Below are 8,167 nucleotides of genomic sequence, written 5' to 3'. Positions count from 1 at the left end.
AAATTAATTAAACTTAATCTAAATAATAACAAAATATATTGATTTTATTTTTTTAAATTGGTCAAAATCAGTTATTAATATATTTTTATACTTACAAATACCAATATTTCATTTACTGTGCAAACGAATTAATTATGGTTATATCTCATTTACACTGTAAATGAGATATATAGAATATGTCAAATTTTACCTATCTTATTTATAGTATAAATGAAATAAATAATAGAATACAAAAATATAAATTGTGTCTAAATTACTTATACCGATAAATAAAATATTAAAAATATTAATTTAAAAGATCCCTTAATCACTAATAAGATATTATTTCTTTTCTATGTTATTTTTTATTTTATAATATTTGACACTTAAAAAAAATACATTAAAAAGTAATATATTTAGACATTAGAAGAAGATAAAGATTTTTTATAATCATATTATTAGATACTAAAAACCTGTCATTAAATTGATTATTTGTATAAAATATATATTAAAAACAAACTAATAAAGAGTGAAATTTTAGTTAATAACAGCACAAAGTTATTAGAGTGTGTGAAATCTTTTTGAATTTCTATGTTCTATGAGTCTTTTATTAGTGTCTCCTTTCTGTAAGCATAATAGAATCTAATATTTTTTTATAGAATTTGTTTGGGTATTTTTTTTTTAAATAAAAATAATTTTATATTTAAATATTTTATATAATTTTTTTATTTATCAATTATATTTAAATATAATAATACAAAAATATTTTTTATTTATTTATTATGTAAATAATATTTTTTTAAAAAAATATTTTTTAAAAATATAAATTATAATATTTAAAAAATAACCTTTTTAATATTTTTTAGTATTTTTATTTTTACTATTAAAAATTTGTCAAATATACTAAAAAATAAAAAAATTCCTAAGTGTAATAATACTCAAACAAATCCATAATATAGTTCTCAAATTTGTATTACAATCTTAATTGACGTTACATCTCTAAAATTTCAAATTTCTAAGTGTAATAACGTAGATTTCGTTGAAAACGGTTAGTCAAATTTACCAGCAGTCTCACATGTTTATGGTTTATAATCATCATGAAATTGTCAAGGGGATAAAAGATTCCACCAACACGTGATCGAATTCTCAGATTAATCCATGAAAATACCTTAGTCAAACACATTCAATGTTACATGAAATGAATTCAGCAAATAACGTTGCAATGATTCCACTAAATCAAGTGGATATACTATATATAGTTCTTTTCTACAATTAATCAAAGAAAATTTGACGTCAACCCGTTGGCAAAAAAGTTGGTCACGACGGCTGGGAACTAATTAGATTTTTTTTTTAAGATTTAATTAACTAACATATATCTTAAAAATACATATTAAAACTATTATTAATAAAAATTTTAAATAATTTATTTTACTAAATATAATAAATATATTAAAATCTTTTTATACTTTGCATATTTTTTATAATTTTTTTAGTTAATAATTTAACATTAACTAAATCCATTTTTTTAAATGTGGATTGTTTTCTTCAAATTTGGTTCAATGTATGAGAAAGTTAATAAGGTTAATTAAAAAATAAGCAGCAGACACAGTTGAAGCTCCAATAATCTCAGCTCATGGATGTCACCAGGGCTAAGAAGGTCAACGGCAGAGAAATTGATTTAACATTTCAACGCATAATGGTCGTAATAGAAATTTAGTCATCGCAATAACTAACATAAAAATTTATATATTTTATTTTTATAAAATTTAAAAATTTTAACGTAAATTTTTTTTTCTCAAATAAAATATTCGATAAAAATAATTTTTTAAGAATCTATTAAAGTATATACTCTTGATAACAAAAAAGGGTAACAAAAAATCGACATGGTAACTGAGAACATTCTTAAGATTTTGCAAGTTTTTTGTGTTTCAATATTTTTGCTCAATATTTATATTGGATAATTAAAAGACTTGAGAATTCCCCTTTTTTGCTGGAGTCTGCAAGTACCGATCATCCAAACAATTTAGGTAGAGTTGGCCATTTTTTTTTTCAATAAATCGTTGATTAATAATTAAAACAGTGTCTAGTGCAAATATGTTCATTTAGGTAGCATTTATTGTCAGAGAGAGAGATATAAAGAATAAATATTTAAAATGTGTTTAGAGACAGAGATATATTTTTGTGTTCACTTTTTTACAGAGAACAATGATAAACATGAAATTTGTAAAAGTGAACACATACTTTTTTATCAAAATTTTTTTCTTAATTCATAGATATTTTTTATTATTCTATTATTATTTCTTCTTATTTTTTCTAATTTTAGTTTCTTCTCTACATCGTATTTCTTCTTTTTCTGCATTTTTTTTGTCAGATACTCTCTTTTTTTGGAGAATTTCTAATTTGACTAGATAATTAATTTATTTTTTTTATCGTTTATTCTCTTCTCTATGGCATACTGTATTAATAGAGACTTAATTTACTTTTCTACTTTATGTTATTTTAATACCATTTTTATCTTTCTGTTCATAAACTAATTCTTCTTGTAATTTTCTGTACTCCTACATACTTTTATTTTTTATTAAATTAATTTATACTTGATATAAAAAATTTGAAATTACATGGCTATTTTAGTCATTTCACATAATATCTTAGTTTTGTTCATATTTATCAAACATAATACAGGACATTTATATTATATTAGTGTCTTATCCATTAATAAAATACACACAAAAATAATTTTTAGTACCTTTATTCTATTATTTCTGTCTTAGTGTCATATCTTATTCGACCTCCAAAAATAAACGCAGTCTAAGCCTATAATCACAATCCATGAATTTTGTACAGCTCACTAAGCCTTATGATTTCAATCAATGAATTTATTTGGCATGCATTTTTATTTTTGCATCAGTCTTTTTTTTTCCAAAGGTATTCTAATACTATAGATCAAGAATTAATTACTGGCGAATTAGAACATTATTTAAAGGTTTGTTATTAACTAATAGGCATTAGAGATAGTCTTTAAGTCTTTTATTTTTTTATAGTATTTTTTAATCTGACATACCAATGATTAATCTGTCGTGAATCTCCGTTCCATTTAAGGGTCTGTCGCTAACTATATACACAAAATGAAATTCAAATTCTCGACACTTGCTTAAGTGAACGAGTGAGTCGATTACTCAACCAATCCAAATTGGTTGATAGTCTTAAGTTTTTTTTTAGTAATATGATAGACTTAGGTCTTAACCTTCAAAATTCGGCAAAAATAAGTGGGTTAAGGCCCAAACTTTCACATAAGTTTTTTACTTCATCCAAATGAATTGTAACATGTAATTTATAAGAGTAATGTTAGGAACCAAAAGGATATTAGCCAAAAATCAGCCAAATACGTTTGGGTAAATCCAAAATCTCTACGAGTTAATATATATAGATGTTTCTTCTTCTAAGTATCAAAATGTTTCTTTTTCATACTAAATGGATATTCTTTTATATATTTTTCGAATTTTTTGGTATTACAAATGTGAATGTCTCTATTTCTTTAAAATTTCATAAATTTTTTAAAATTATAACTGGATATTTCTTTTATTAAGTATTAAGATATTTTTTTTTCATATTAAATGAATATTTTTTTATGTTTATGTAATTGTTTAAAAATTCCTTTTGACTAAGATCAAGTGTGTAATTTGCAGTCAACACCCTTCTCTTCAACCACCCGTTCATCCTTTCAAAACCACATCCGAAACCAAATCCCCACCCGAACCGAGAGCCCCCTCCTTTGTCCGTCCACCTCCCTTCATCTCTTATACTTCTTCTTTTGTTTAGTCCAGCTAAAAACAAAATAAAAAAAAAAACAAAAAAAAAAAAACAGAAACGATAAAAAGAAAAATTTAGCATTATTTTTTATTTTTTTTTATTTAAATTTTTACATCTCTTTTTTGGTTGCTGGCGATGTCTGGGAATACACAGTTGTAGTGCTGGCAGCAAATTCTATAAACTCTGTGGTAGAGATTTGGACGAGATGATAATTGGCACCTTGTAGCACATACTCCGTTACAGAGGAGTGGGTTCCGGTGAGGAGGCAGAGAAAGCCTGAAAGAGAGAGAAATTTGTGTGTGTGATTGTTGGAGGTGAATAGGTTAATATAAGAGATAAGAGAAAATTTTTTATAGTTTTAATTAGGTTTTAATTAAATTTTAAATTTTAAATTTAAAAAATTTAAAATTAATTAATTATTAATATAAATTAATGTGATTTTATTTATTTTTTGCTAATAATTTTTTGGTTTCATATATTTTTCAATTTATAAAGGGAGAGATTTCAAAAACAAAAGAAAAGGGATTTTACCAAAAACGAAAAAGAAAATGGGTTAACCACTTAACCTTCCTAATATATCGGTGGGTTGGCCCACATACTACCTTTATTGCTCCTCTTTTCCATTTTCTTTTATAATTTTGGTGTGACATGGCTCCCATTTTGATAAGCGTTTTTTTTTTGTTGCCTTCTTTCAGATAAATGTTAACTGAACAATCCTCCAGTTCCTCCAAAAAAGGCAAATAAAAAAATAGCCCAAATAATCAATCAGCTCAGGTCAAAAAACAATAATCAGCAAAGTTCTGAAAACGAAATTGGTAATTAAACCGTTTTAATTATTAATTTATTAGTTTATAGATTTAAATGGTTTAACTGTAATTAACCTAAAAAATTATTTTATAATAAAATAATAAATAAAATATAAATAAACACATTAAAATATAATTATAATCTAATATAAACTTTAAAATATCATCTAAGTACAAATTAAAAAGTCAAATAATAAAAATAACTAACAAAACATAAAATGCCAACATCCAATTTATTCGAGTTTGAGCGCCGGCGATCTAGAAACGATGTCGCCTCCATCAATTTTCGAAGCGCTTCGGTGTTCGATACCGTCCAAGAAGTACCCTAGAATCCTCTTTATGCAATCCACGTCGTATAGCGTTTCGTTGACGTAAGAGTAGCTGGGAATGAGAAGGTCGTCGGCTTCTTTGAGCTGTGATCCTTTCTTCTTTTTCAATACGGTCTCTGCAATCTTCCGAAACATTAAGAAATAAATCTTTAATATTCTTCCCTTACCCTGCTGAAAGAGCAGTTATTACATTGTTGACTATAGTCGCCATAATTTTATTCACAAGAAAATTTCAAAAGATATGTACTTAAAAAGCAAATGACTTTGTCATTCACATTCACACCCTTTGCATTCATTTACACATATATCAACAATGAGCTATATATTTTACAGAGAAGAGAAGAGCCAAAAATTAAAAAGACTGGAAGCTGATGAAATAAACCAAGACAAAAAGGCCATAGCAGCAGACATTTGATATCTACCACATAGTCTTGCAGGGCAAAGGGATCCACCAGCTTCAAACAGAAGATCCGCGACACTCGTTGTAGAGCATGTTGCAGCCAGCGAGAGATACGATAAAAGCGGCATAGTAGATAAGGAAAATGAAAAGAAAAGTCTCAAAACTATTAGGTGAGTATTGTAACTTTATTAATGCCTCTTCAACTCTTAGCTATAAGTTACATATAACTACATACCATGTCTTCCAAAAAGATTATCATTACAATCCTTTGCTGAATAATCTCAAGTTTTCAACAAACAACATCTAAAATTATTTAAAATTATTCAACAAACAAAAAAATTCAGTAGTTCAAACTTCACAGTTTAACGAACAATAATTATTCACAATTATTTAACAAAATTCACAGTTCAGTTCAGTAGCTTCAGTTCATACTTCATAGTTCACAGAAAAATAAAAAATCAATAAATCACATATCACTATATCAGAGTTCACATTTTAGTGACTTCACAGTTCACAAAACTTCATAGAATCAAACAATTATTCAATCATAGTTAATAAAAAAAATTACTTAAAAGTTAGAAGAAGCCTTCAACAGAGCACAGGGAGACAGAGACACCAAATGACTAAGACAAGGAGCAGTTGTGGAGCACCTTCGAACGGGACAATGGTTGTAGAGGAACAGAGCTAGTGTTGGCCGCGGCGTGGCTGTGCGACGGAGGTTTTGACATTCGCTCGGTGGCTGCGCGATGGAAAAGAAGGAAGGTTGCAATGGCTGCTGCGTGATGGAGGAAAAGTGAGAGAGCAGACGGTGGCTGTTCGAAGGAACGACGGCGGCGGCACGAAGCTGTGGCTGGACGGAGGTGAGGCACGACCAGGAGCTGGATGAGATTGAGAGGAGCCCTGCCCTGGATTGAATATATGAGAGAGGCATTCTGAAATCTGGATCTGGCACGGGAGATGGAGTTAGGGCTGAGTGCCTGAGTGAGTGATAATAACTCTAAGTGCAACAGCTTGAAACAGCGACATTTGGTTCTCCATTCAAAAAATCCACCAAGTCACGGTTTGGTTTAACCGATCTATTTCTGGCTAGTTCACCAGTTCAATTGCAGTTTTTGAAATCTACCATTTTGACATTTGTTCGAGCCGTCTCAGCAATTCACCATTTACCAAACATTTTTTTATAATTGAACCTACATTATTGCCAATAAAAAATGATCTAAGCAATAAGATAAAACAATTACTAGGACATAACTATGAGCATTATATATTTTTGTTATCTATTTTGATAAACACGTTTTTCAGTAATATTATCATGACTCTCGAAGTCATGTGCGATATCAATACCGAACTAAATACGAGGAGTAGTGGGGTCCTGAGCTAAATCTTGGCTAAACTTTAAAAATCTTAATGTCATAATGCTTTTTAAATTCTCCTGGCCATTATTCTACTATAATAATTCTTATTAAAAAGAATGTTCATGTTGTGGCAATTCTACCCAAAAGGTAATGAGTTACTCGTACAACGGGTCTTTGTAGAATAATAAATTGAGTAGTAAGAACAACTTTTAATTTATTATGAGCCCAAAATAATAAAAAAAAAAAGTATTAGGGTAAAGAAAAATGAAGAACGAGTAAAATAGTAAATTCATATTTCATAAATATTTTTTAAGGCTTACTATCAATACAAATTTATTTAAAAGATTAAAATGATTTAGCAACTCAATTGAAAAAAAATAAAAATTTAATTATAAATTTGGTAAAAATATAGATATTAAAAGAATAACTAAACTTAAAATTTACAATTAGTTTTTAAATTATTTAAAAAAATATCTCGATATTTTTTAATTCTCTTTCATATTTTCATAAATTACACAAGATTTTTATTTTTGGTAATTTTACCTATTAGCCAATTATATTAAAATTTTTGAAAGTAATAATGTTATTCTCATTTTAATAATGTTTTTTATATAAATTTATATAAAGAGCATATTATAAAATATGAAAATTTTCATATTATTTTACAATTTTTTTATTATCAAAATATATTATTAGATAATTTTAGTTAATATTTATTTGAGTTACAAGTGCACTTTGTGAAGTTTAGCACATGATGAATTCCTGAACTCACATGCACTGCAATTATAAATTGTGACGGTATCATTCAATTACATGAGGTAATCTTTTGTTTTATTTTAATCCACTACTTTAGAAACTAAAATACCCATGGAGAGAACTATTTCATATTGTTAGAATTTACTAGAAAAAATTTTGTAATTATCCTTTGAAAAAAAAAATAGACATATTTTTTAAATTATTTTTTATTAGCAATAATGCAAGTTAACTAGTTTTTATAACAAGAGTACATAAAAAGTACATAAAATGTAATTATTTATTAAATATTTTTTACAATTAAGTCTATATTATTGTTAAAAAATGATCTAAGTAACAAGACAAATTAATTACTACGAGATAACTATAAGCACTATTGATTTTTGTTACTAAGATGAAAAAACGAAAAAGTATCAGAGTAAAACAAATGAAAGAATATAATAGTAAATTTATATTTTATAAATATTTTTTAAAGTTTAAGTGAATAAAAATTTATTTAAAAATTTAAAATGATTTAAAAATTCAATTGAAAAAAATATAAAAATCTAATAATAAATTTGATATAAATATAGATATTAAGAGAATAATTAAATTTACAAATTATAATCGGTTTTCAAATTATTAATTTAAAAAAGTGTTTACACTTTTTAATTTTCTCTCATATTTTTATAAATCACTAAAGATTTTTTTTGGTAATTTTACCTATTAGTCAATTAGGTTGAAATTTTTAAAAGT

At 26.2% G+C, this 8,167-nt stretch overlaps 1 non-coding gene across 1 annotated transcript; it reads right to left on the bottom strand.

Moving 5' to 3' along the window:
• Window positions 1-4,720: 4,720 nt before the first annotated feature.
• Window positions 4,721-6,323, bottom strand: LOC112798680 (uncharacterized). The gene is made up of 2 exons (XR_011880456.1): window positions 5,975-6,323; window positions 4,721-5,047 (listed from the first exon to the last, which is right to left on the bottom strand). It is a non-coding gene; the product is annotated as an uncharacterized protein (transcript).
• Between the last annotated feature and the right edge of the window lie 1,844 nt (window positions 6,324-8,167).

This window comes from Arachis hypogaea, chromosome 1, assembly GCF_003086295.3.
Source record: "Arachis hypogaea cultivar Tifrunner chromosome 1, arahy.Tifrunner.gnm2.J5K5, whole genome shotgun sequence".
Classification (NCBI taxonomy): Eukaryota; Viridiplantae; Streptophyta; class Magnoliopsida; order Fabales; family Fabaceae; genus Arachis; species Arachis hypogaea.
This window is presented reverse-complemented; position numbering and strand designations above follow the sequence as displayed.